This window comes from Hyaena hyaena, unplaced genomic scaffold (assembly GCF_003009895.1).
Source record: "Hyaena hyaena isolate Hyena2069 unplaced genomic scaffold, ASM300989v1 scaffold_31, whole genome shotgun sequence".
In the NCBI taxonomy this organism is placed as follows: Eukaryota; Metazoa; Chordata; class Mammalia; order Carnivora; family Hyaenidae; genus Hyaena; species Hyaena hyaena.
This window is the reverse complement of record NW_024080664.1, coordinates 5,605,366-5,632,216: the sequence shown is the minus strand read 5'-3', so window position 1 is coordinate 5,632,216 and position 26,851 is coordinate 5,605,366. Positions and strand designations below refer to the sequence as shown.

Below are 26,851 nucleotides of genomic sequence, written 5' to 3'. Positions count from 1 at the left end.
AAAGGTTACCCAGAAGAGTAAGGAGGTCATGTTGCGAAGTCTGAGGGAGGGAGAGGGGAAGGTGAGACGGAGAAGAAAGGAAGCTCAATAAAGGGTGCATTGATGTAGGGGTTCCCTCCGGGGAACCTACATCATCCTGCGGAGTCATCCTGCAGAGTGTCCTTCAGGGCTGCTCCTCCCGTGGAAAGGAAAGTTGGATATTTATCCCCAGCTGTCTAAGGTTTATGGTAGGGGCTTTAAATTATTTTTCGCGTTTATTTATTTATTTTGAAAGAGAGAGAGAGAGAGAGCACATGATCAGGGGAGGGGCAGACAGAGAGGGAGAAGAGAATCCCAAGCAGGCTCTACACTGCCAGTGCAGATCCCAATGTAGGGCTTGAACCCATGAACCGTGAGATCGTGACCTGAGCTGAAATCAAGAGTTGGACACTTAACTGAGCCACCCAGGCGGCCCTAGGCTAGCAGGTTTAGGTCTCCCAAAGCTACTGGGCTTTCTGAACCTGGACTCAGCAAGGCCCGCTGTGCTAGGCAAGCTCGCAGGCTGAGAAGCAGAGGGATGCGGGCGGGAAGCCATCAACAGGCAAGTCCTGTCTGCTGAAGTTCAGAGACATCTGACGAGTGTGGAGGGGAGGTGCCTGGTAGGCCAAGGGCAGCTAATTGCCATGAGTCCCCCCAGGTCCTTGGCTACCATGTTTCTACAGGGCTCATAGGTTAACAGTCTTAGAGAGAAGGTCTCTTGGGTGGATCAGGAAGACACAACTTTCCATATTGAAGAAGAAGAAAAACAGCTATTTTCAGCTCCCCTTCCTTTTACCACTAATTTAATGACTTGCTCCCACTTGGAGATGTTCGGGGTGAAAGGCCTTCACCCTGACCCTGCAGCAGAGCCTCCCTACTATGGGGACATTGGCTTGACCATCGCGCCATGTCCCTGAGCGCGACACCCGTCTGCCTGGCTTTCAGAGAGACGGGCAAGGAGGGACGGAATTAACATGAAAACAGGAAATCCAAAGAAAAGAAGGTAATTTCAGCTCATGAACTTCAAAATGGGCTTTGTCTCTGATTGAGACAAAGGATTAGCACCCCTTTCCGCAGCCAGGCAGGGTCAGGCCACGGATGGTCAGTTAAGGACAGCACCCCATTTCCTGCTGGGGAATGTGGGAGGCCACAGGTGGGAACAGCTCACGTTTAGAGGCGGCTCTGCTTCGTTTCCCGGACTTGACTGAGTGGGGAATGTGTGCCAGATAAGGGAAGGGGGACATCAAGGGCAGAAGGGTCCCGGCTTTGATCCTTTTGGGGGGACTCTGGGGGTCCAGAGCCAACAAGGGCTGTTGAGCATACCACAGAAGGCTGAGGGGCCCTAACGGAGACAGCTCGCTAGCTCTGCACCTTCGAGCCTCTCCGTTACTAGGGACGCAGAGCCCAGGCCAGCAGGTCTGCTGAAGGGCCCACCTCGGTGGCCTCAACGAGATGCCACCAGCATCCGTGTGGAAGGGGGTAGAGCTGACTTGGAGGTGCCGATAGCTCTTCAAGAGCCGAGGGAGGCGTGGACAAAACAGGGTCCTGACAAGCCAACAGCATGAGTGCATCAGCTCCAGAAGGCGACAGAACACCAGGGCAGAGGGCAAAGACCCCCACCCCACCCCACCAGGGGATTCCAGACCTATCCACCTGGGGCTGCAGCCCAGAACCTTTCCTCACCAGCAGGGGGCGCGCTGACACCTCAGACAGGAGCCAATAGGCGCCGGGCTCCAGAAACCCAAAAACCAGAGAATCTATCTCCCAAGACCGGGCGCCTCCCGGAGGGATTCTTTGAGAGCCTGAATTCACCCAAAGCTGACAGCTGGATTCGACATTTACTGGTTCGGTTCCGTCGAACTGCTCCCAGCTGCACGCTCGGAACCGAGCGTCCGCAGAAAGCGGGGACGTTTGTGTGACTGGTTGTTGCAATAAGTGTGTGTGGACGGCGGGCGCAGGCGAGGCCAGAGCAGTGAGCGGGGGAGACCGGGGTCCCCCGTTAGCCAGGGTGGCGGGCGTTTGTCACTTCGGCGACTGGCACAGCGCTAATCTTTTTGTCTGGGTTCAGACAAGATGATGGAGCGGCCTTGGGCCTGCTTCAGCAGGGTCACAGGGCGGCCCTGTCTGACGTCTGTGTGCTCCCGTGAAGAACCCCAAGAACGCAGCGGGCCTGGCTGCACCCCGAGGTCAAGGGCTGCTTTCCCCTTCCACTCCAGACCTGTGGGAAAGGCACAGGAATACACTTAGCTCGATAATAGACAAGCAAGCCACCAACACAGTGCATTAGAGCTCGCGGTCAAATCGACTATATCAGAAAATGCAGGGGGTGGCGCCTGGGTGGCTCAGTCGTGAGGTGTCCTGTCAGGTTAAGGGTCTGACTCTTGGTTTTGACTCAGGTCATGATCTCACGAATTGTGAGTTCGAGCCCCGAGTCAGGCTTTGCACGGACAGTGTAGAGCTTGTATGGGATTCTCGCTCGCTCTCTCTATCCCTCTCTCTCTCTATCCCCTCCCCCTCAAAAAAGAAACTAAAAAAAGACATAAACTAAAAGAAAGAAAACTAAAATAAGAAAATGTAGGGGCATGTGGATGGCTCAATCAGTTAAGCTTCCGACTCTTGGTTTTGGCTCAGGTCACCATCTCACCATCTTATGGGTTTGAATCCCGCGTCAGGCTCTGTGCTGACGGTGTGGAGCTTACTTGGGAATCTCCCTCTTTATCTCTCTCTCTCTGCGCCTCCACGGCTCACACTCTCTGTCTCTCTCAAAAATAGGTAAATAACCTTAAAAAGAAAAAAAGAAAATGTAATCTCTTAAGAAGAAGGAATTATGAATCAGGTTAGAAGTAGAATCCTTCTCACTCATCGAATGGTGAGTAATAATTTGTGAAAAGAACAAGTTAAGTACAGACCCATTGAAAAACAAATCCCAGTCAAGTTAAAAGAGATATTATGCTGAAAAGTCTACATGCGAACAGTTTAGAAATACATGTTAAATGTATTTCTCAACTCTGTGACTCTCACAGGATTTTCCAAGTTTGAACACTAGCATTTATTTCAACGACAGTGATAAATATAGTGGAATCCATCAAAATTTAAATAGTATGTGTCAAAGCAAACCATATGTAGAACTCAGAGGCATCTGATTTCAAAAAGTATTTCAAATAAATATGAAAAATGGAAATAGCATTAATATTTCAATTTCTCATACATATGAATAAAAGGCATTCAAACTTTAATAGAATGAGCAAATGCAAGGTACGATGTACACAAATTATGATAAATGAGTGACTAATAAATATTTGGACAAATGCCTAGCTTTATTAATAACCATGAAAAGTGGTTTAATAATAATGTACAATTATAAATAATCATATAAATGGTAATAAAGTACAATCCTATGTACTCACCCACGAGCAGTTTTTAGAAGTCGAAAATTCCAAGGACGCCTGGGTGGCTAAGTCAATTGAGCGTCTGACTCTTGATTTCAGCTCAAGTCATGATCCCAGGGTGGTGGGATTGAGCCCTGAGTTGTGGGCTCCATGCTCAGTCTGCTTAAGACTCTCTCCCTCTGCCCCTCTCCTCTGCTCTCTCTCAAATTAAATAACATGATATAAAAACTTAAATTAAAAATTCCAAACAATGATGAGAGTTTGTTGAAGTGAACATTGTCTGATACTGTCAATCGGGTCATAAAAAGTTCTGACATTCCTTGACTCCAGTTTGGCATGAGACATGCCTGTGCCTTTTGAGTTTAGAGATCTAACCTGAGAAATTTCAAAATTCAAAGATTTTTGCACAAAACAGTCATGACCGTAATATTTACAATGAAAGAAAAAACTGGAAATAACTCAAAGAGTTAGGGCAGAACAGGTTATGGGTTCCTATAAATATAATGCTGTGAATCATACTTTATAGAGAGTTCATAACACCCAGGGGAAATCTTTCTCTTTAATATTTATTTGCAAAAAATGATACACCCTTGCATGCATGTAGTTGACCTTTAAGACATGAAGAGTTTTCAGAAGATAGTTGTTATTTTTTTATGAGCCAATTTTAATTTTTTATCTACTATGGTGAAAACAAACTGCTTATTTTTTTTAATTTTTTAAAATTTTTTAAATTTTTTTAAAATTTATTTCTGAGAGAGGGAGACAGCGTGAGCAGGGGAGGGTCAGAAAGAGAGGGAGATACAGAATCTGAAGCAGGCTCCAGGCTCTGAGCTAGCTGTCAGCACAGAGCCTGACGCAGGGCTCGAACCCACGAACCGTGAGATCATGACCTGAACCGAAGTCGGACGCTCAACTGACTGAGCCAGCTGGGTGTCCAGGAACACTACGTTTTTAAAATTTTTTCTCCTTCAGCATCTGAAGCAAATGACTGAGGCCTTCCCATCTTAAACAACGAGATTGTACCTCCCGATAGAACCACATATTCAGAGCAGTTTAAAAATAATTACAACTGAGTCACTGTGTGCAGCAGCTTGTATTTTTTTTCACTTCGACATGTGTGAGAACCCTGCTTTTTCTGATATAATTTGGTCTTTATTATTCCAACATACAGTGGGTGTCTGTGGTGAATGAAAATGTCAGTGTATTTTAGTAATAGAGTATACCTTTTGGTATCAGCAAAGAAATTAATTATTCATCACACCCAGCTGCCATGAGATACGGCTCTCATCCTGTGTTCCGTGTGGGGCCTCGGCGTTGTATTATTAATGTTCCCTATTTACGGGCATGTACAATGCAGAGAGCCATTTCCCATAAAATTGCTGGGTGTTTTGCTTTGTTCATTTGGAACGATCTGGAAAATGGTCATTCTGCTGGATTATTATAGTAATGTTACAACTTTATGTGGTATTTTAGAAACAATCATGTAAAATTTGGTGACGTTGTGAATCATAAAAGCAGCTGTTTAAGAATTACTGCCGGCTCCTGAGAACCGAAGACCGACAATTCTAGAGGCCACAGGCAGCTCCTGGGTGTCCCTTGAAGGAATAAAAACGTCTGCTTTTTATTTCCCGTCCTACAGAATGTGTCGACTGTCACGCTGCTGGGGCGTGAGGTGCCCTGCGCCTCTGTCATCCCCAGCCCCCCCCATAATGCCGATTAGACCGGGCCCACCCCCAATGGGCCCACTGAGTCTCTGTCCAAGGAATTTGTAATCTGCGGCTTGGAAACCGGTTGACACACAGTGGCAAGGCCTGGAGACGCCTCAAGACCCCTCAACGCACATTGGAGGCAAATTCATTTGGATCCTGAATGGGTCACACAGAGGGTGGCTGTATGGCCCAGCAACTTTACTCTTTGGTATATAAGCCCCCCAAAAACTGAAACACCAACCCAAGCAAGTATGTGTACGCTCTTAGCAGCATTATTCACGGTAACCAGAAAGTGGAAACCACTCAGGTTTTCATCAATAGGTGAATGACCTGGGGCACCTGGGTGGCCCAGTTAAGCCTCCAACTTAGGCTGAGTCATGATCTCGTGGTTCACAAGTTTGAGCCCCGGGTCGGGCTCTGTGCTGACAGCTCAGAGCCTGGACCCTGCTTCGGATTCTGTGTGTCCCTCTCTCTGCCCCTCCCCTACTCACACTGTCTCTCTCAAAAATAAATAAAACATGAAATTTTTTTAAAAATATGAATGGATAAACAGAATGTGGTATAGCCACACAAGGGAATGTTATTCGGCCATAAAAAGGAGTGAAATACTAACATCAAAGCTCACATAGGTGAAGTTCAAACCACTCTGCGAAGTAAAGGAGGCCAGTCACCAGGACCACATAGTATATGATTCCACTTGTATGAAATTTCCACGATGGGTTAATCCAGAGGCAGAAAGCGGATCGGTGACCGCCAGGAGCTGGGGCTGGGGGCTAGGGAGAGTGCTTTGTGGGTATCTCAGTCTGTTCGGGCTACAGGAACAAAAATACCATGACCCGGGGGGCTTCTAGACAACAGAAATCTCTTTCTCACAGTTCTGGAGGCTGGGAAGTCCAAGATCAAGGCGCTGGCAGATTCAGCGCCTGGTGAGCACCTCACTTTCCTCACCGAAGGCTGTATTGTTTTGTGGTGTCCTCTGATGGCAGAAGGGGCACGTGTCTCTCCGGGTCTCTTTTACAAGGGCACCGACCCCACTCTTGAGGGCTCCACCCAACAGCCTAATCCCCTCCTGGGAGCCCCAGCATTTGGTACCCTCCCAGTGGGTCTTAGGCTTCACCACACCAACGGGGAGCCCGGGACCAAATATTTAGCTCACAACAGTGGGCATGGGGTTGTCTTTTGAGGTGATGAAAATGTTTTGGAATTAGAAAGGAGTGGCATTGCACACGTCGTGCATGTAGCAAACGCCGCTAAATGGGGCACTTTAAAGTGCTTAATTTTATGTTAAATGAATCTCACTCCAGTGACAAATGATCTGTACAGAGCCGGCGCTCTGCGTTGCTAAGGCAGGTGCTGAAGGCGGCCAGGCAGGCACGCTGGAGGCCACCGTGGCTGGTGACATCCCACCCCCGACGATCCGGTTCTCAGGAAGTCCTCTGCGGACCATGGCACGTGCCCTTCCCTCGCAGCAGGAGTGGATTCTGCCTCTCACATCCCAGCGGTTTACACAATCAGGGATAGATGCATCCTGCTCACTAGACCCGGCCAGGCTCCAGTCCGGGACGCACAGCTCATCCGGGGCGCCCTGGGGACTTACCAGCTGCTGGGATCAGGAGGGAGGCAGCTGATGGCCCAGCCCTGCTTGCTGCCACCCATGTGGCCGGGCCACGTTTGCACCGCCAGCGCGGCGCCAAGACCAGAGATCTCCTTGCATAGAAACAGGAGGGTCTCACCACCAGAAAAGCTTAGGGACGCCCATCTGCCCCAGCTCCGGGGGGAATCCTGGAGGAAGGGCATGCACTTGGCCACCACACTGACCAGATCAAGCCCCCCCCCCTTTCTTCCCCCTCCGCACTCGAACTGCATTTGCAACCGAAGCCATTTTGTGCGAGGACCGCAGAGCAGCTCTGATTGAATTTTGTCCTCACTGACTTGATGCCTTGATATTGATTGATTCAGTTCAGCGCGTGAGCATTTTTATAGTCGCGGCCTTCGTTTTCAAGCCTGCAGTGTTTACATTTGCCGTAGTTAATTGTTTGTGAAATGTGTCTGGAGCCTTGGAGCGCACTAGACGCCTTCTCTCTCTCGAATTCTGCATACTTGACCTTGTGTCCAACAGGCGTCCTAAGCTGTGAGGGTCGGGCCTGGCCACCTCCTCACTGTTTGGGGTGCAAGGTTTCTTGGACACCCAACATGCGGAGCCGGGTTCCTCTTGGAGCTCGGCCACCTCTTTACAAGGCCCTCCTCCTTCCCAGCAAGGTGACCCCACTGCCTTATTTCAGATTTGGCCCCCGATGTTCCCGCAGGCTGTGGCCCCACAGGAAGGTCAGAGAAGGGGGCTCAAGGCTGCTTTCTTCTCACGCACTGACTCCCTCGCTAGGTGTGCAGTCTACTGAGGTCTGTTCTTCAAAGGTCAAAATGCAAATGACCATTAAAGCACGCTGGAGACCCTCCGGTCCCTTCAAGCTCTCAGCCGGTTTAGGATTATTGTCCAAACTACCTTTCACCACCACTGGGGAGTTTGGTAGCTTTTACTTTTGGAATGATAATTTTTTATTTTATTTTATTTTATTTTATTTTATTTTATTTTATTTTATTTTATTTTATTTTATTTTAATTTCTGAGAGAGAGAGAGAGACAGCGTGAGCAGGGGAGGGTCAGAGAGAGAGGGAGTCACAGACTGAAACAGGCTCCAGGCTCTGAGCCAGCAGTCAGCACAGAGCCCGACGCGGGGCTCGAACCCACGAACCGCGAGATCATGACCTAAGCGAAAGTCAGACGCTTAACTGACTAAGCCACCCAGGCGCCCCAGAATGATAATTTTTAAAAATGCAACAGTGTTCAACTAAAGGCAGTTGTGACTTTGGCTGATGCTTATTTTATTTTATTTTTTAAATTTGCTTATTTATTTTTGAGGGAGAGAAAGAGAGAGAGAGAGAGAACACAAGTGAGGGTGGGGTAGAGAGAAGGAGACACAGAATCTGAAGCCGGCTCTGGGCTCCGGGCTGTCAGCACAGAGCCCGACACGGGGCTCGAACCCAAGGACGGCTCCAGAGCTGAGAGACAGACATTTCTGTTGGTTAGGCCTCTGGGCCTGGGGTATGCGGCTATAGCAGAGTGAGCTGAGGAAGGTACCGGCAGCTCACAATCAGATCCCCCTCGGGTCGCCTGGAGGCCTGTGTGCTCCACACCACACACACACCTTCCCTCCTCCCCAAACCTGCTCCTCACCTTGTTTTCTCAACTTTACGATGAGAAATCTGGATGCGACCCTTGTCCCCCGCCCTCCTTTGCCCTCCTCCCTCATACCCAAGTGATGAGCACACATTAGCCTCTTGAGTATTTCCAGAATATTGTCCCATCCTCTAGAAGGGACAGTGGAGGACCTAGAAGCAGTGGAGGACAGCTTACCTTCCTCAGACTCATCAAGCTCGATGCCCCTGGGCCTTTGCACAGGGCCTGCTCTCCAAATCCAGAGCTTGATCCCTGCCTTGTCTGCTTGATAAACACTTACTCTTTTTCTAGGAGGGTACAGGGACCTGTTTCCATGCAAGTGTTCACCAGTGTTCACCTGCTTTCGCCAGTGTTCGTTCGTGGCTGCCACGTGCCGAGCGGCAGGCTGCCGGTGCCCGTGTCAGCGCTGCTCTTGTGGAGCCACTTCTTTGTTTCGAGGACAGAGACAAGGGGCTTGCAATGTACTGAGTTCTGCCAAAGGAAGCGTCGGAGGAACCAGAATCCTCAGCATCCCGGTTGGCCCAGACCGTTCTCACTTCAGCAGCAAAAACCTCATGTCTCAGGAAATGGCTGGTCGCCTGTAACCTTGCAGGGACTCCGAGAAGGCAGCCCCAGAGGCTAAGTGTTAGGTCCACCGGATGGCAGGAAGAGGGGAGACGGGCCCAGCGGTTGGGCTGCCCGAGTGGAGGGAGGAGGGGCTGGTCAAGGAGCAGAAGGAATCCCAGTCTGGCTGGGCGGGGCCAAGACTCTCTGGAATAATCCATCCGCCCTCAGCCGCCACCTCAAGCTCCAAGAAACAATCCTTCTTTCCCCTGAGGCCTGTGGACCACACGCCCCCATGGAACACAGCACCTCCTACACTTGGTGACATTGTTCGACATCATTACCTTCATTTGCTCTCTTTACCGATTTTCCTGGCAGTGACCGCAGGCTGGAGACCGTGGTGTCATCCACTGTCCCCCCCCCCCCCACCGTGGTGTCTGATTGGCAGCAGGACCCAGTAAACAGGCAGCAGGACCCAGGAGTAGATGGCGCTTTGACAGCGCCCGCTTTTTCCCAGAGCACCTTGCAAGCAGCCGCTAAATTAAAATTGTACCATACGGAGCTATTTTTACAGGACAGACAGGGAAACGCTAATCCCAGCCACGTCAGTTTCCAAGGCTCACTGAGACCAGGATGCAGGCGCTACCCGGGGCCGGGACACAATGCACTGAAGGAGAGAGTTTATGAGTGCTGTTCAGAGGAAGGTTCTAGATCATTCTGAGTTGGCCCAGGGCTTTGTTCTTTCCTTCGTGGTCACCGGACTTGAAGTCCCTGAAGACAGAGACTGTCTTGGTCCTGTTCACCACTGTGCCCTGAACTTCCGGGGAGGAGGGTGCCTGGGACTTTGCAGGTCTGTGCGGGTGTTACTGTCTGAGGCCGTTCCAGTAAAGCCTCTCTGCGCAGGAGTGGTGGCTGACTGCCTGGCGGGGCCCCCTGGACCCCACCCCAGAGCCACCAGATCACAATCGGACATTTTAACACTTCCGTGTGGTGCATATTACCTTCTGGGAGCTGTTTTAATGGATTTCATCAAGCCAGTGAGCTAGGCTGGCTCTAAAAACTAATTAGAATCGAGGTTGCCTGGCCCACCTGGAAAGCGCTTCCTCATCTCTGAACACCCAGCTCAGACATCCTTCTTATGAGAAAGTTCCCAGCCGTCATCGCTTTTGCCATCAGGGATGATCACCATCTGCCACCTTGCCCCGTGCCGTGTTCTCCCGTCTGTTGAGACGTTTATCACAGTCACGCAACAGCACTCGCTTTACGTGCCCGTTTCGACCACCAGATGGATCAACCAGACTGAAGTCCTGGAGATCAGGGAAGTGGTCTTGTTTCTCTCTCCATCCCAGGCCTGTTCACACTGAACTAACCGATGAGAGATTGGATTGGTCTGGCGTACGCTGGCCTGTGGACTCTCTGAGCCCCTCACTTTAGAAGCCAAACCTCATCCAGGCAAGTCTCTCCTCCCTTCCTTTCCCTCCCTCCCTCCCTCCCTCCCTCCCTTCCTTCCTTCCTTCCTTCCTTCCTTCCTTCTTTTTTTCCAGTGGAAATGTCAAAACCTAGGAAGTACTCCTTTAGGTCACTTAGCTATGAAAACTACCTTGGTACCCTCACGATTAGGTAGAAAATACATTCAAAAGGAGTAAAGAAAGTCTCAAGGTGATGCCTGAAGGGATGGCAGGGGTGAACACCATGGCATCTCCGCGGGCCGGAGGATTACACGGTCTCTCCCGCGTGGCAGGAAGTCTGGCCACTCTAACGCAGGAATTATGTTGCTTCATCCTGTGGACTTCTGAGAGGGCGGTGATAAAGTCTGAGATGGAATCAGAACACGCCATATGGGATAGAAGTCTCCCTGTTCAGGCTGCAGTCGATCCTTAAGTACACTGGCATCATCTGCTTGGACCTGAGTAGACTGGCATCATCTGCTTGGACCATGAGCTCCCGGAAGACACAAATTCTGCCTTAAACTCCTGTTTATTCTTGGCACATGACAGAGCCCCCAGCTCAAGGAATGCTTAGGTCTCTATGGAAACCTACAGGGTGGTCACAGCAAAGCCCATCTGCGTGTGAAGACAGGTGGACACATGTTTGCTGCACACCTCAAACACACCACACCACACTACACACAGGTTCATGACCGGTGACATGGAAAGATGCAGCGAAATCAGCCCCATCATGGCCTCCAAGCTCACATAGCATGGAAGGTACTGGAAACAAGGTCAGAATTATAAGTTTCTTCTATGGGCTCGGTCCTACCTGAAGTGATGGTGAAGTTGCTGAAAATTCGTATGGATCAGCAGGATATTAGAGCTTCATTAACTGGGGTGGGGGTGGGGGTGGGGGTGGCTCAGTCGGTTAATTGTCCAACTCTTGATCTCAGGGTTGTAAGTTCAAACCTCACACTGGGCTCCATGATAGGCTTGGAGCCTACTTAAAAAAAAGAAAGAAAGAAAACTTCATTAACTCTTTAAGAGGACAATCACTGAATAACTATCGTTCTATAGTAAGAACAATAGCTATTTTTACAATTGCTTTGTAAGCTCAGACACAAAGCCTCAGGAAAAATAAATAGAAAAAAAAACCCATTAAATTACTTAACAATGCAAGGGAGGTATATGTTTTAACCTCTTAAGAAGGTCCCCAGAAACGCTTTTTGTGAGTAACCAAATTCATCTGACCACCGCTTGAAAGCCCAAACAGTGCCCAAACCTGGTTATGCTTCAAAATTAATTGGGAATTTTTTAAAAACACAATTCTGTGTGTGGTGTCAGCTGACAGGCACAGAAAATCCTCCCAAAACATCCTTGCTTTTGGTTGACTCAGCCCTGAGTCAGCGCACACTGGTGGATAAGTCCCTATTAGTCTCCGCGGCCAGGTGCCTTTGCACAGCGCACAAACTTCACAACTGCACCTAGCACTTCTATTCTTTTATATATATATATTTTTTTTTTAAACGTTTATTTATTTATTTTGGGAGAAAGAGAACATGATCAACGGAGGAGCTGAGCCACAGGGAGAGAAAGAAACCCAAGCAGGCTCTGCTCCATCAGCACAGAGCCTGATGCGGGGCTTGATCCCACGAAATGAGATCATGACCGGAGCCAAAATCAAGAGTCAGATGCTGAAACGACCTGAGCCACCCAGATGCCCCTGGCATGCCTGTTCTTGACTTCTTGGACAGATTCTGATTTGCGGAATGGGGCAGGTGACTCTTGGGATATATCATTTTAGCAAGTTCCCCTAGGCGAGTGTAATGCACAAGTATATTTGAGAATCACTGGTTTATTGTACATTTATTCAGCAATCATGTTTACAGTGTGTCTTTGCACTTACTTCCTGGTACTTTATTGTAACTGGTAGTTCCTACATGTGGAAGAAGACACGTGTGGCTTTTGGTTGAAAACATGATTTGGAAATTCCTTTGTGTGTTGTACAAACACTTCAGGAGTCGTTGTGGCTGTGGACCAGGTGTTGTGGTCTTACTGGAACCGATCCTGATATGAGCTCACCAGGCTGGAGGAGGGGACCCAGCGTCAGCACGCCCTCCCCCACGAGCCGGGCATGCGCCCCCCTGGGCAGGAGCCCCTCTCGGCCGCAGTGAGCACGCCTCCCGCCATGCTGCGCTTTGCACCTGTCTCTCTGTCCGGGTGCTCACCTGGTGACTGGCAAAATGCAGTCCTGTGAGCAGAAATCACCCCTGAACAACTACGTGCAATATGTGCCTCTCTGCCCTTCACGATGTCCTTGAAAGAAAATTCCATGAAAAGCCACGGCCAGCCCTGGAAGTGGGAATGCTGGCCGCCCAGCCCTTGGCCCTCAGCCTCCCACCCCTGCGAGCAGCAGCAGCTGCTGCGTGGACCGTAAGCCCAGCAGGACCCCGGTGGTCGTCAGCAGGAGCGTGGACTCAGGGGGCCTCTGTCAGCAGCCTGCAAGGGCAGGGGTGAGGCCTGAGCTGGTTTTGCTGCCCATATGTTGCCAGAAGCTTCGCTCTCCTAAGGAGAAGACCCACGCCGGCACCTCACCCGGCCCGGCCATTGGGGGTGGGCCATGTCCCCCTCCCCGCCCCGGGGAGGCAGAGAAAGGACGAACCCCACCCTCAGCCTGGGCCCGCCTCTCTCAATAGGCTTTTCATCCATATGAAATTTCATCCAGAAAAGTAGCCTGGAAGTCAACGTGATGCATGTTCTCATTTTCTTTTTCTCTCCTAAGGGTCTCATATCACTTGCCTCTGAAAGATGCTTCAAATACTCCTCGGAAAAGAATCTTTACTTGGTAAACCGTTTTTTGATGCCAATTTAAATCCCATTTGCTTCAAAACACGAAGCAGGAGTCACTGAAACCGACAGAGTTAAAAGATCTAAATGCAAGTGACGCAGGTACCCAGCTGATCAGGACCCGGACTCCCGAAGTCCCCTCCTCTGCCTGAGGCTGAAGGAGCCATCGGCCCGCATCGGTCCCGTCTTCTTGTTTCGGCGACGCACCTGCAGGCGGTGGGTCCCGAGAGCAGCATGTTCTGTGGAAGTGGGGCCCCCTCGCCCCCCACCGCAGTGCGCCGACTCTTGGCTCTACTAATCAGACTTCCGTACCCACAGTTACACTTGAAGGGTATTCTTAAAAATAAGAAGCTTCCTCAATAAGTCAAACACAGAATTACCATATGACCCGTATGTCCCTTCCCAGGTGTATATCCAAGAGAAATGGAAGCAGGTGTCCACACGACACTGGGACACACACCAGCTTTCACAGCCACGCTGATCCCAATGGCCAGAAGGTGGAAGCAAACCAAATGCCCATCACCTGAGGAGCGGATGTGCGAAATGTGGTCCGTCCACACAGCGGAATATTCCTCGGCCACACAAGGGAGTGAAACATTGATGTATGAGCCTTGGAAACATGATGCTCAGGGAAAGAAAGAAGCCAGTCACACAGGACTTCATAGCGTAGGATTCCATTTATATGAAATGTCCCGACTAGGTCGATCTACGGAGACAGACAGTAGGGCTGGGGGAGGGGGTGGGGAGTGGCCGCTAATGGGGAAGGGGTTTCCTTTTGGGGTGACGAAGTGTTTTGGAGCTAGACAATGGTGTCTGCGTCTAACATTATAAATGTACTAAATGCCACGTAAAAGTGTGCACACTTTCAATTCGTTAAATGGTGGATTTTTTTTTAAATTAGGGACAGGTTTACTTTCAAGAAAGCACTTGTGAAATACAAAAGCAAAGTTCAAGTATTGCAAATAAAGGAAAGGCAGGATGCAACATTTCCTATGCCATAACACGTCCTACAGAAAAGAAATAAAGCCTGTATGGTTTATAAATCAATTGCATTATATTGCCTGACACCACTTAGTCTCAATTGCCACAAGCAATCCTAAGAACATCGACAGAACAAAATAGCCCCAAGCCATAAAACCTTGAGACCAACCAGTAACTAAGAACACTGTAGGATTTTCCCTTTCATGTTATATTAGCCTCATAATCCGACTGAGAAGTCAAATTATGTCACCATGATTTCAAAGCCTGCTGTTCTATATTTTTTTAAGTCATTCTAAATGGTGGATTTTATGTCAAGTGAATTTTGCTACTGAAGGGAAAGAAAAAGAGCCCCATTCTGTTCTCCTCTTTCAAGGAGTGATCGTGATCCTAACCAGCTTGGTTAGAACTCATCACACACCTTCCCGCGCATCCTAGGTTGTAAGATCGCACTATTGCAATTACTCTTTGGATCATCTGTCTTTCCTGATGGGCTGGAGATACCACTGAGTAGAGACCAAGTCTGTCTCAGTTCTGAGTGATGACCAGACTGTCCCCGTGGGCACCCAAGTGGGCCGCTGCACAGTGGTTCACACATACTGCAGCCCTGTGCTGTTGACCTCTCCCTTCAGCACTTCCTACTGAACCCTCTTCTGTCTTCACAGCCTTCTTCCAGACAGGTATAACTTAATTTCAGTTACTGAATTACAATACCCTTCCCAGAATTTACGCTGGGGTCGACATCACCTTGATTAGAATGTCAGATGGAAAAGTACTGAACAACTCAGCACAAAATTCTCTTTAGCTCTTCTGTATCGAGTTGAAAAATGAAAGCAAGATTAAAGAAAAATACAACCTTTCACTGTTATTTGGAAACAAGAAGTGTTTTCCTTCAATGCAGTCACTAGTCCTCAAAAGGTGGTCACCGGGTCAGTGACAGCAGTGGCATCACCTGGGAAATCATTAGGAATGAAAGTTCTCAGGCCCCACCCTGGACCTATGGAGTCAGGAAATCTGGAGGTAAGACCCAGCAATCAGTTGTAAGAGGGCCCCCTCCCCGATTTATTCTGATGCACATGCAGGTCTGAGAACTGTTGTTTTAAGGCAGTGATTCCTAATTCTGGATGCTTATTGGAATCACATGAAGAATTTTATTTTTTATATTTAAAAAAATTTTTTTTAAGTTTATTTATTTATTTGAGGGAGGAGGGGCAGACAGAGAGGTAGAGAGAGAATTCCAGGCAGGCTCCTCGCTGTCAGTGCAGAGCCCAATGTGGGGCTCGAACACGTGTACCTCATGACCATGACCTGAGCCAAAATCAAGAGTTGGGCACTCAGCTGACCGAGCCATCCAGGTGCCTCCACATGAGGAATTTTAAAAAGTAAAGGCCTCAGGGCCCCAGGACATACTGTGTGACCCAGGGCCCAGGCCCTCTTCTTCACGGTGAAGAACACTGGCCCACGGTTTGCATATTTGCAGAGAAATTGACAAAACCATCACAGAGTCAAAATGAAAGTCAGTGGATCAGAAGAGGACCTAAGAATTATCCCCGACCCAAATTGCAAATGAGGAAGCTGAGGCCCACACAGGTCCATTGAACTGCCGAGGGTCACATCGCTGTTGTATGAGAAACGTGGGCGTTGACCCCAGGACCCTGGCCTCCCCCGCCCCGGCTCTTGGTGGTGGTGCAGGTGGATACATTTTACCCCGGCTGCTTTATATCACCCCCTGAGCCCTTTCTCTTGAGGATGAAGGATGCTGTCAGACTGGATGTCACTCAGCCCCTGGGTCAGGTGGGTCGTGTCCAGGGGAGGGGGACATCCTTCCATCTCACACTCTGCACCCCCAGATCCCACACCGAGCACCCCCGTCCCTGTCACCTGCTACAGGCTCTGCTCAGGTGCAGTCCCTGCCGGAGCAGAGCCGCACACTCCCTCTTTATCTAGCTCATCCCTTCTGCCCTCCCTTCTTGTCATCTCAACTTTGTCACCTTATGTCTTCAGTTTGTCCCTTCTGCTGCCATGCCACTGCCACGGCCAACTTTCTGTTTGTATCTTGTCCCCCAGAGTGAAAGTGTACACCGGTCTCAGGCAGGGTGAGGGGACCCCGGAACTGGGCATTTGTGACATGATCCATCACACCTGCACTTTAAGTTCATTTATTTATTTTGAGAGAGAGCGCAGGCGCAGGGGAGGGGCAGAGATGGAGAGAGAATTCCAAGCAGGCTCTGCACGGAGCCTGATGAGAGGCTCAGTCTCACGAACCTCAGGATCAAGACTGGGGCCAAAATCGAGAGTCGGACTCATAGCGGACCGAGCCATCCAGGTGGCCCCCATCACACCTGTACCTTTGGAGATGACCAGAACATTCGGCGACTCCTCCCTTGGCCCCGCCCAGCAAGGAACTTTGAAACGGCAGCCTCGTCCCGGCAGCACAATTTGAGGTTTGTACAGAAATTATTCCCTGTGCCTGTCTCTCCTGTCACGCATTTGCCCTCCTTGGTGGCCGGCTCTGCTCTCTGGGACTGTTGCCCTCTGTCCAGCCCCCTCGCCACCTCCTCCCACCAGCTCCAGCTACACCTTTTGCTGCTTTCCCGTCCTCTGGCGCAGGAGGGACCCCTGGGGAAGTCTGCCAGGTCACATGTGCTGTCGCAGCCCCTGTACTCAAACTCTCTGCACGCCTCACCCACCATCGCCCGCCTTCCGGCAAACAGCATGTCTTATCTCTCTGAACAAAAATGAAAATGAAAAGTAGTGACTGCTGTCATTCTCAAGCAATTTCACCAAACACTGTGTCTTCCTCCCAATGATAAATTGTACATTAGTGCAGCATAAGGAACGCTGAGTGGCTCCTGAGTCCCGGCAGGGAGTCTCATCCCTCCAAATGGTGCCCACTTGCTGTCTGAGGTTGCTGTTAAAGACGCAAGAGTCATCTGTCTTTGAAGCCCTAAAGCCAAATCTGCAGTTATGTTTGGATGGCATCCTTTTTAAAAAAAAAAGTTTAATCGTTTATTTTAGAGACAGAGCAAGAGTGAGTAGGGGAGGGACAGAGAATGAGAGAGAGAAAAAGAGGAGGAGCCCTCTCCACTGCCAGCGTGGAGTCAGATGCGGGGCTCGAACTCATGAACCATGAGATCGTGAGGGGAGCTAACATCAAGAGTAGGAAGCTTAACCGACTGAGCTGCCCAGGTGTCCTGATTGGATGGCATTCTTATCAGTCGCTTTGGTCCTTGGATAGGTTGTCAAAAGTGTGAGAAGAGCACGTCACACTGGGCCCCAAGATCTTAGTTTCTAATACTGTCTCCAATACTAGTAACAGGGACCAGGGCTTCTTTGAAAATGGCAAATTCTAGGACCGGGGCAAGGAATATACAAGTTGAACCTGGAGAATTTTGGCATGTCAGAGAGTAAGGATATGCCCAAAACAACAACAACAACACAAAAAAAAACAAACACAAAAAACAAAAACAAAAACAAAACAAACACACACACACAAAAAACAAAAACAAAAGCAACACTAAACAAAAAAAAACACTGATGTCAAAAGAGCACAGGAGCCCATTGAAAGAGTGCCCTGTAGCCAACACTGGAGCAATAGCAGCAACACAATAATTTTTTTTAAAAAGCTGTTTAGAATTATAACCAAAGTACAAAATAAATATCCATGAATCTTGACTGATAGCAAACGATTGAATACATTAAATAAGCGAGGGAGAAGATACAAATCTCCTGTCCAGAAGAATTCCAAAAACTCCTCAGACACTCCCATCCCACAGCAGGGGAGTGTAACTCCCCAAATGCAGGCTGCGCGTGACGCCATTCCTCAGTAGAGGACAGCCTGGAAGAGGCAGCGGTGGGGGTGGCGGGGGTGGGTACTGCTGGGGTTAGTGCATGTGGTTTTCATAGGGTCAGTTCTGTGGAGGGGTTGTGGTCATTATTCTTGGACATTTGGCCTCGCCATGATTCTGTCACAAGGAGTGACTATCCAGTCTCCTTCAAATAAGTTCCTTCTATTGACTCAGCTAAAGCCATTTTCTGTTGTATTTTACCACGAGCGGTCAGCAAGAGGAAAAGCGAGCACAGAAGGCGGGCGTGGTGTGCTTGAAGCATGATGAGCCCTGAAATTAATATAAACTATGGCAGTATACTCTCTTATTCATTATGAAAATAACTTGTGTGTGTCTGTGCGCGCGCGCGCGTGCGTATGTGTGTGTTTAAAGAAGATAAAATTAAAACTCTTGGGGTGCCTGGCTGGCTCTGTCAAAAGAGTGTATAGCTCTTGATCTCCAGGTCATGAGTTCAAGCCTTATGTTGGGTGTAGAGATCACTTAAATAAACAAACTATTTAAAAAAGATAAAATAAAAAGTATTTTTAAAAATATGTTTGGAGTCTGCTTTGGATTCTGTCTCCCTCTCTCTGCCACTCCCCCACTTGTGCTCTGTCTCTGTCTCTCTCAAATATAAATTAAAAATTTTTAATTAAAAATAAAGTAAAAATGAAATATGTTTATTTATTTATTTTGAGAGAGAGAGAGAGTGCACGTATGCTCAAGAGCAGGGAAGGGGCAGAGAGAGAGAGAGAGAGAGAGAATCCCAAGGAGGCTACACATTGCCAGCATAGAGCCCAACCAGGGGCTCAATCCCCCAACCACGAGATCATGACCTGAGTCCAAATCAAGTCAGATGCTTAGCCAACTAAGCAACCCAGGTACCCCAAAATAAAAAGTCTGAAGGACAGTAAGGGCGTGGGTTTTTAAATGGGCATAAACATAACAAAATTCTTGCCATAACTGGATGGAGGAAGGAGATAATAATTTCTTATAGAATTTTCTACAAAAATCTTTACAGTTAAGTTGACACTGATGTAACCACTAAATTAATGAGAGTCTAGCCTTTGGTTCATCCACAGAGAAAAAGGTGGGAGACAACTGAATGTAGAAAACTTCATTAATCCAGTAAAAGGAAGGGAAGTTCAGAAAAAGAAAAGAGAAAGGATAATAAATAGAAAATCACCGTAAGATGTGAGAAATGAGGAGCGCTGGGGTGGCTCAGTTGGTTAAGTGTCCGACTTCGGCTCAGGTCATGATCTCACAGTCCATGGGTTCGAGCCCCACATCAGGTCCTGTGCTGACAGCTTGGAGCCTGCAGCCTGCTTCAGATTCTGTGTCTCCCTCTCTCTGTGCTTCTTCACTCATACTCTATCTCTCTCTCTCAAAAATAAATAAATATTAAAAAAATTGTTTTCAAAAAAAGAATGGGAGAAATGAGTCAAAATATATCATAATCTTAATAAATATAAATGGATTAGGCTTCCCAGTTAAAAGACAGCGGTTATCAGGTAAAATCTTTAAAAATCTAGCTAATATTACCTAAAAGAAATACAGAGAAATATAAAACTGCATAAAAAAGTTTAAATTGAAAGATAGGAAAAGGTATGTCTCACATTGTTGACCAAAAACTGGCTAGGGTGGCACTATTGATATCAGACAAAAGAGAATTTAAGGTAATTAGCATTTGTAAGGATAAAGAAGGACCCTATAAGATTTTATATTACTAAAAAGACAACCCAATCAGAAGAATCACATATGTGTATGCCTCAACAACACTGCCTCAAAATATACTGAATTTTAAATCATTGAGAGCGATTTCAACATTTCTATACTAGGAGTTGACATATCAAATGTGCAAGACACAAATGATAACCAATAAAATGAGTAAAGAGAGTTTATATAAAACTTCAATGTCTCCAAAGTATAGAATAGATGTTCTTTTCAAGAACACGAGTAAGATTATATAGAATTTATCATGTGTTAAGTCACAGAGAAATTTTCAATCAATTTGAGACAGTCAATAAAATACAGATTATGTTTGCTAGGCATAGGGCAATTCAAGTGGAAATGAATAAAAGATAACTTTGTAGACAATGCTTTTTCCTCTCTAGCTATGGGGACCCTTAAATGTACATTTATTAGTAACTCACGGATGAAGGAGGAATTCACAATGAAAATTACAGAGTATCTAAAACTAAACAGCATGAAAATACTATATATTTCAAAACTTGAAGCATATAGCTAAATTGGTACTTGGGGTTTAAATTATAGCCTTACCACATTTGTTACAAATAGCATTCTCAAACAAAGGAGTTTTGTTTCTTCTGGAAGAAGAAAAGCCACTTAAGCCTAAAGAAAGTAACAAGAAGAAAATAGCAAACACAAAAACTGACATTAATAAAACGATAAATAAAGAAACAATAAAGAAAATCAACAAAATCAAAAGCCAATTCCTTTAAAAGTCAGCAAAATAACACTGATCATTAAAAAAAGGAGAAAAGAGGCACAAAAATGAGACAAGGAGTAGTCACGGCGCTCTAATGACAGTGTGTGTGGCGGGTTATTAAAAACCCATAAAAGGCTGCATTGTGTGACTTTATGCCAACAGATCTGAAAACAGTAAAAATGGAAACACTTCTAGCCGAATGCAATTAAAATGTAGGACCCAGGACACATTCCACAGTGTCACACTGTAAAGTAAAATCTAGAAGACACAGAACACAAAGGAGGGCATGGGGTGGGGGTTCTCGACGTCTCCATCTCGCAGAGGGCACGCTGGGGGCAGGAGTCTTTTTTTGCCTTCAGGCTTGTGCGCTATGAACAGAGAGGGCTTGCGGACCAGGCTGCTGGGGGATCCACAGTGGCCAGACCGAGGGTTGGGGCAATGCACCGGGTGACCTTCAGAGCAAGTCTGACTGACAGCCACTCCCCACACCCAGGCAGAGCCCCTGCACCTGGAATGGTGGCTTCTGTCCTGCTAGAACCCAGAGCTTCTGAGGCAGCTCTCGGCTTGTGACTCGTTTCTCTTCTGTTACCCACACCGATGCACAAAGAAATAAATAGGAAATCTTACGAAAACAAAACATGTTGAGAACAATCAGATTCCTGCTTGAAAAGAGAGCAGGATGGGATGATTTGATGGTGCATTTTGCCATACCTTCAAAAAACACCTGACTTAAATAACCATTCCAGAGATTCAAAAAAGAAGACTCCAAACTCACTGGAAAAATCTAGCATGCATCCTTTTCACCAAACTGGACCCGGGGAGTAGAAGAAAAGGAGAAGATAAACCAGCCTCATTTGTGAGGGTGGATGCGATCATTTTAAACAAAACTTTGGCAAATGAAACGCCATACTGTATTTTGAAAAAACAATGCAACTTCATTCCAGGAATGTATGATATTTCAAAAGGAAAGCATTTATTATGTGGTTAATAATAAATTACAGATTATAAGAAAAATAAGAACGCCCCAAGGAAAATCCCAATAGGTACAGCTAGGGCAGTGACAAAACTCAACACCATTTTAGGAAATGGTGAAACTTGAAAACTCTCCTGGAATTGGGAACAAGAAGAGATTTTAAAAGCCATCAGTATCTGAAAAACCCACTAGTCAGTCTCGAATAAATTCAAGAACAAAGGAAGGACAGCCTCTATTATCACATCCGCTCAAAGACGTGCTCTGGCTCCTAGCTAGAAGAATAAAAAAAGAAAAGGAAATACTCAGTACAAGAACCAGAAAGGAAGAGATAAGACCATCTATATGCAGATATTATAGTAGTTTATATAAAATACTTAAGAGAAAGTCCAGACCAGTGAAAATGAGGAGAGTTTGGAGGGTTGCGGGATACAAAATTGAGGTTAAAAAGGCGATAGCATTCCCAGAGCAGTAAATAAAGATCGCATATGTGATAGAAAAGCTACGACTTCTGCTTTGGGCCAGAGGGAGAAAGTGGTCACCAGAACCCCCTGCCCTAGACACCTGGGGACCTGGACACAACTTAGAGTACAGCTGCCTGACCCCGGACCCCGGGGACCCCAAGGAAGGGGCGGCCAGTGAGCCCTGTGGCCACTCAGGCTTACCCCCTGGGCTGTAGGTCACAGAGGGGAACCCAAGCAGAGTCTGACAATCTGGCTGAGTGGAGGAGCCAAGAGACGAGAGTTCAGCATGTGTGGGTCGGGGTACCTGAAACGAAGCATCTACCCAGTGAAATCGGGGCCGAAGTCTGCATAGGAATCCCCCCGACAATGAGAAAGAATGAAGTCTGCCACTTGTAACAACGTGATGGAACTGGAGTCGATTATGCTAAGTGAAATAAGTCAGTGAGAAAAAGACAGAGATCGTATGTTTTCATCATATGTGGAATTTGAGAAACTTAACAGAAGACCACAGTTACAGAGAGGGAGGCAAACCATAAGAGACTTTTAAATACAGAGAACAAACTGAGGGTGGAAGTGGGGAAAATGGGTGGTGGGCACTGAGGAGGGCACTTGTGGGGGTGAGCACTGGGTGTTGTATGTAAGTGATGAGTCACAGGAATCTACTCCCGGAGCAAAGAGCACACGTTATACACTACATGTTAGCTAATTTGACAATAAATTATATATATAATGAATAATCATAATATAATAATTAATTATATGTTATTATTAACATGTATATATTATATAAATATATTATTAATCATATGTAATTAATAGTATTTTTATATATTTCCATACAGTATAATATATTTATATTATAATCTAAAAATAAATATAAAACATTTATAAACATAGAGTATTAAAATGTTTATGTAAATTATATAAATATAAAATAATATAAAAACAAATCTAAAATATATGAACCATAACTATATATTCATATTATAATAATGTAAAAATAAATTATGTATATGTAATTTATTTTTTATTTATTTATAAATAATTTATTTATTATTTATTTTATATATATATATATATATATAAGGAAATCTCCCAGAGTCTTTGGGTGAAAATCAACCTGCTCGTGTATAGGTTCAAATCTCATAAGGCTGGATGAGAACAATTTCTGAGAAGAGAACAATTTCCAGGCAGTGATAAGAAACTTCCAGAGCTTCCACAGGGCCGAGGACCATTTGGGTTTCCTGGAGGCTGAGCAGAGACTCCCTTGAACTCACAGGGCATTCCACAGAGACCTTACAGGAGCCAGCCTATCTTATACAGCACAGGAGACCAGAAAGCCCATCTGTACGGTATTCCCAGGAAGGCCCAAAGGGTACATGAGTCACCAAGGCAGCACGAAATGTGCAGGTAGGAGGCCACCAGGGACAATGACACGTAGAGAGGTAACTGTCCTCGGTTTGCCCGTGTTGACGGCAGGAGGTGCCACGAAGACCATGGGAAGATAGGGATGCACAACAACATACGTAAGAGGGGAGCACCTTGTTCCAGAAGCCAGGTGGGTTACGTTTTCATGAGTGGCAGGGTTGGAGGCATTGCCCGAGGAATGCGGTTGGCAGAAAATTATGCAGAAAATTATTCATTTGAACGTGGCTTCCCAAGGGGAGGATAGGAGGCAGCCAGCCAGGGGAATGCCAATTTGTACGATCAGAGAAATCAAGAAGGATGGTTAGAAGACTGAGGGAAGTCACCATTAGGAAGTCATATCCGTCACCCAATGCCCAGTCTTTAGAACCAGAAGCCAGTGACTGAAGGAAAAGTTGGTCCCAGGATAAAGTGTCCCAGAAAAGTCCATAATAATGACTCCCAGCCCTTCCCTAAATGGGCCTACTTATGTGGGTCACTGCATCGTGTGGAAAAGGGAACACTCAAATGTTTTCAGTACTGTCGGATAAGGGTCCTGGTCAACAATGATACTCAAGGAACTTGACATCATGGTACTCTTTTAGGGCAACAGGTAATAAATGGAGTCCTAGCCCAGTTTTATTTCATGTTAGACCCACCAGAACCAGAAAACTCCTCAGTCCCTGAATGTATCATTGAAGCAGATACATCGGTGGTTAGCACGATGCCCACACTGGATTTCTGGCCTTGAGTTACAGGCTATTCCAGTTGGAAAAGCCAAATGACAATGTCTGAAACTGTCGCTCTCACAAACATGCATCACCGACAGTGTCCCATCCTAGGGACAATGCAGGCATTAATGCTACAAGTGTGGGGATCACCAAGTCATTTCCTTTTAGTTCCCCAGCCTGACCCCCACAACACAGACTAATCTCGGAGGATGGCAGGGAAGGAGGACAAATATGCAAGCACACAGTAGCCCAGTGGCCGTTGTTATGTCCAATGTAGTATCTTTTCTAGATCCCTGGGTCCATGGTATCTACCAAACACATTCTTTCTTCCTTGTCCGAAAGGATCAGAAATATTTCACAGCCTCCTGGAATGGACAGGAGTGTACATTTACAGCCTTGAACCATGTTAACTAACTATTCTACCCTCTGCCTTAATATAATCTCAAGAGACATGGGCCTGCTGGTCATCCTTTGGGCACCCTATTTGCCTGTGTTAGGAATGAAATCGTGCTAATTTGACTGGATGACCCACAAGAGGCCGGCATGTGGGAGGCTTTGATAAGATACACTCTAGAGGGTGAGAGAGAGAGAACAATTCTATAAAGATTCAGAGACCTGTCATATAAGTGTCATGTTTAGGTGTCCAATAGTTTGGGGGCATTCTACTCCAGAGTGAAGAAGAGAGTAATGTGGGGGCATCTGGACAGTTCAGTCAGGTTGAGCAATGGACTCTTGGTTTCAGTTCAGGTCGTAAGCTCATGGTTCGTAGGACTGGGCCCTGCATCAGGCTCTGTGCTGACAGCATGGAACTTGGAATTATTCTCTCTCTCTCTCTCTCAAAATAAATAAGAGAAAAAAAGAAGAGAGTAATGTAGAAGGAGCATGACATCTGGCATTTGGGCACAGCTGACAGCATATTCGTTGGCTCACATACCTGTCTGTCCTCATTGATTAAGGTCTAGAGCAAAAAAGGAATGATATGATTTATTAACAAGACAAAAAAAAGGATAGCAAAAGATGGATACATTTGATTACATTAACATGAAAATGTCTGCACAGAATGAACAGAAAAAAAAATTAGCCATAGACTCAGAAAAGATATTTGTAAGATATACAACCAAGTAGAAAGTTTCTATAAATCAATGCAGAAGAGACAAACCACATAATAGAAAAATTCAAAGAATATAAATCAACAGCCCTGGAAGACAAAATCTAAGTAGCAATAGGCTTACATATCAGCAAATCTAGTGGATGGATCTGATAATGCCTGTGGGTGAATCTGGAGTAACACGCACTCTTTATACTTTAGAACACAGGTTGGGGCACCTAGGTGGCTGAGTCGGTTAAGGGTCCAACTTCGGCTCAGGTCATGATCTCCCAGTTCATGGGTTCGAGTCCCGCGTCAGGCTCTGTGCTGACAGCAGGCTCAGAGCCTGGAGCTTGTTTCAGATTCTGTAACTCCCTCTCTGACCCTCCCCTGCTCACGCTCTCTCTCTCTCTCAGGAAAAAAAACGTAAACAAAAGAACACAGGTTAACATTACCCAGGGGCCCTGGGGCCCCCAAATTCAGCTTCTCAGGCTATAACTGAGAAGAGCTTTAGCATATGTATCAAAATGTAGCAAAATGAAGATAAAGGGGACCCGGCTGTATCCATCCTCATGAGGAAGTACTGTTTGATCAGAAAAGGAAATTGCAGAAGAATGTGTAATAGAGATCAAGATGCTAACAGTGTTTGTCGCTGTGTTCACTCACGGGATTTCCACAGCAATCCTATGAGATGAGCTCCTTCATTATCCCCATTTTTCCAACGAAGAAACTGAGGCATGTCGAGGTAAACTTGCCCAAGAACTGTACAGCGAGGAAGTAGTACAGCCAATACATCTTATGAACATGAGTGAATGATCCTCACGTGAAAGCGCAGAATTGGTGAGTCAAAGGTATATTTTAAATTTTCAAAGATGCTTTCAATCACATGTTTAAAAGGTTGGAGATTTTCCCACTCCCACCAGCAAATAGGAAACAGTATTTTCCCCTTCATCTTCTCTACTGCTGGCTTTTATCATCGAGTAAAAAGTAGATTTCTACCTTTAGTTTGAAAATTTTGGACTCCGAGGAAGTCGTTTGTAAAGGTTTTGGATTTCTGCTTCTACATATTGCTGGTTTATAGTCATATTCACTGACCATTTTTATATTTGGTTGTAATTTTTTTCATTTTATAGAAGACCTTTTATTAGATGAGTAAGATTAATCTTATGCCTATCCTATCTTACAAATTGATTTCTTCGCTATAGGATGTTTTTTCATTTTCTTAATGATTGTATCTTTATCTATAAAACTTTCCTTACCCTTCAGCCCACCTTAATCTGCTTCGGGTACTTTGTCACTGTCCTCAAACTTCAGGCATCATGTTACCAAATTTAATGAAGAATTTTCTGTTCTAATCTTGTTCGACCCAGTGAAACGTACAAGTCGGTTTTTATTTTGTCTAGAAAATATGAGACAATACCACCAACTCTACAAAGTTGTTCCAAATGTTAGGAGGTGTTCACGCCCCACACCCGGGTTGGTGCCCATTGTTATTACTGCTCAGAAGCCTGCCATCCCACTCATCTGTCTGTGTGCTCTGGCCTCAGCGCCCTGGAAAATGTTACTATTCTCAGCAAGAGGCGGGAAGGAGAAGCCAGCACTGATGCCGGCCTGGTGTGTCCCACGAGTTGTGCTAATCACATCTCAGGGCAATACAAATACCAACAGCGTTAGTAACAATAACAAAATTATGAACATTTGCTTTACTGAGAACTTACTACATCCCAAACACCTTGCTGAGTGAGTGGTTGGTGATAACGGATACACGAGA

At 46.5% G+C, this 26,851-nt stretch overlaps 1 long non-coding RNA gene across 2 annotated transcripts in view; it reads right to left on the bottom strand.

Moving 5' to 3' along the window:
* Positions 1 to 399: 399 nt before the first annotated feature.
* The window catches only part of LOC120229535, a 28,003-nt gene continuing 1,551 nt past the window's right edge, over positions 400 to 26,851 (bottom strand). Inside the window, exon 3 of one of the 2 annotated variants that reach the window (XR_005527765.1) lies at positions 400 to 2,236. This is a non-coding gene — a long non-coding RNA (uncharacterized LOC120229535). Of the gene's footprint in view, positions 2,237 to 22,956; positions 24,359 to 26,851 lie in introns of those variants that run through there. The other variant, XR_005527764.1, reaches the window with a different exon arrangement.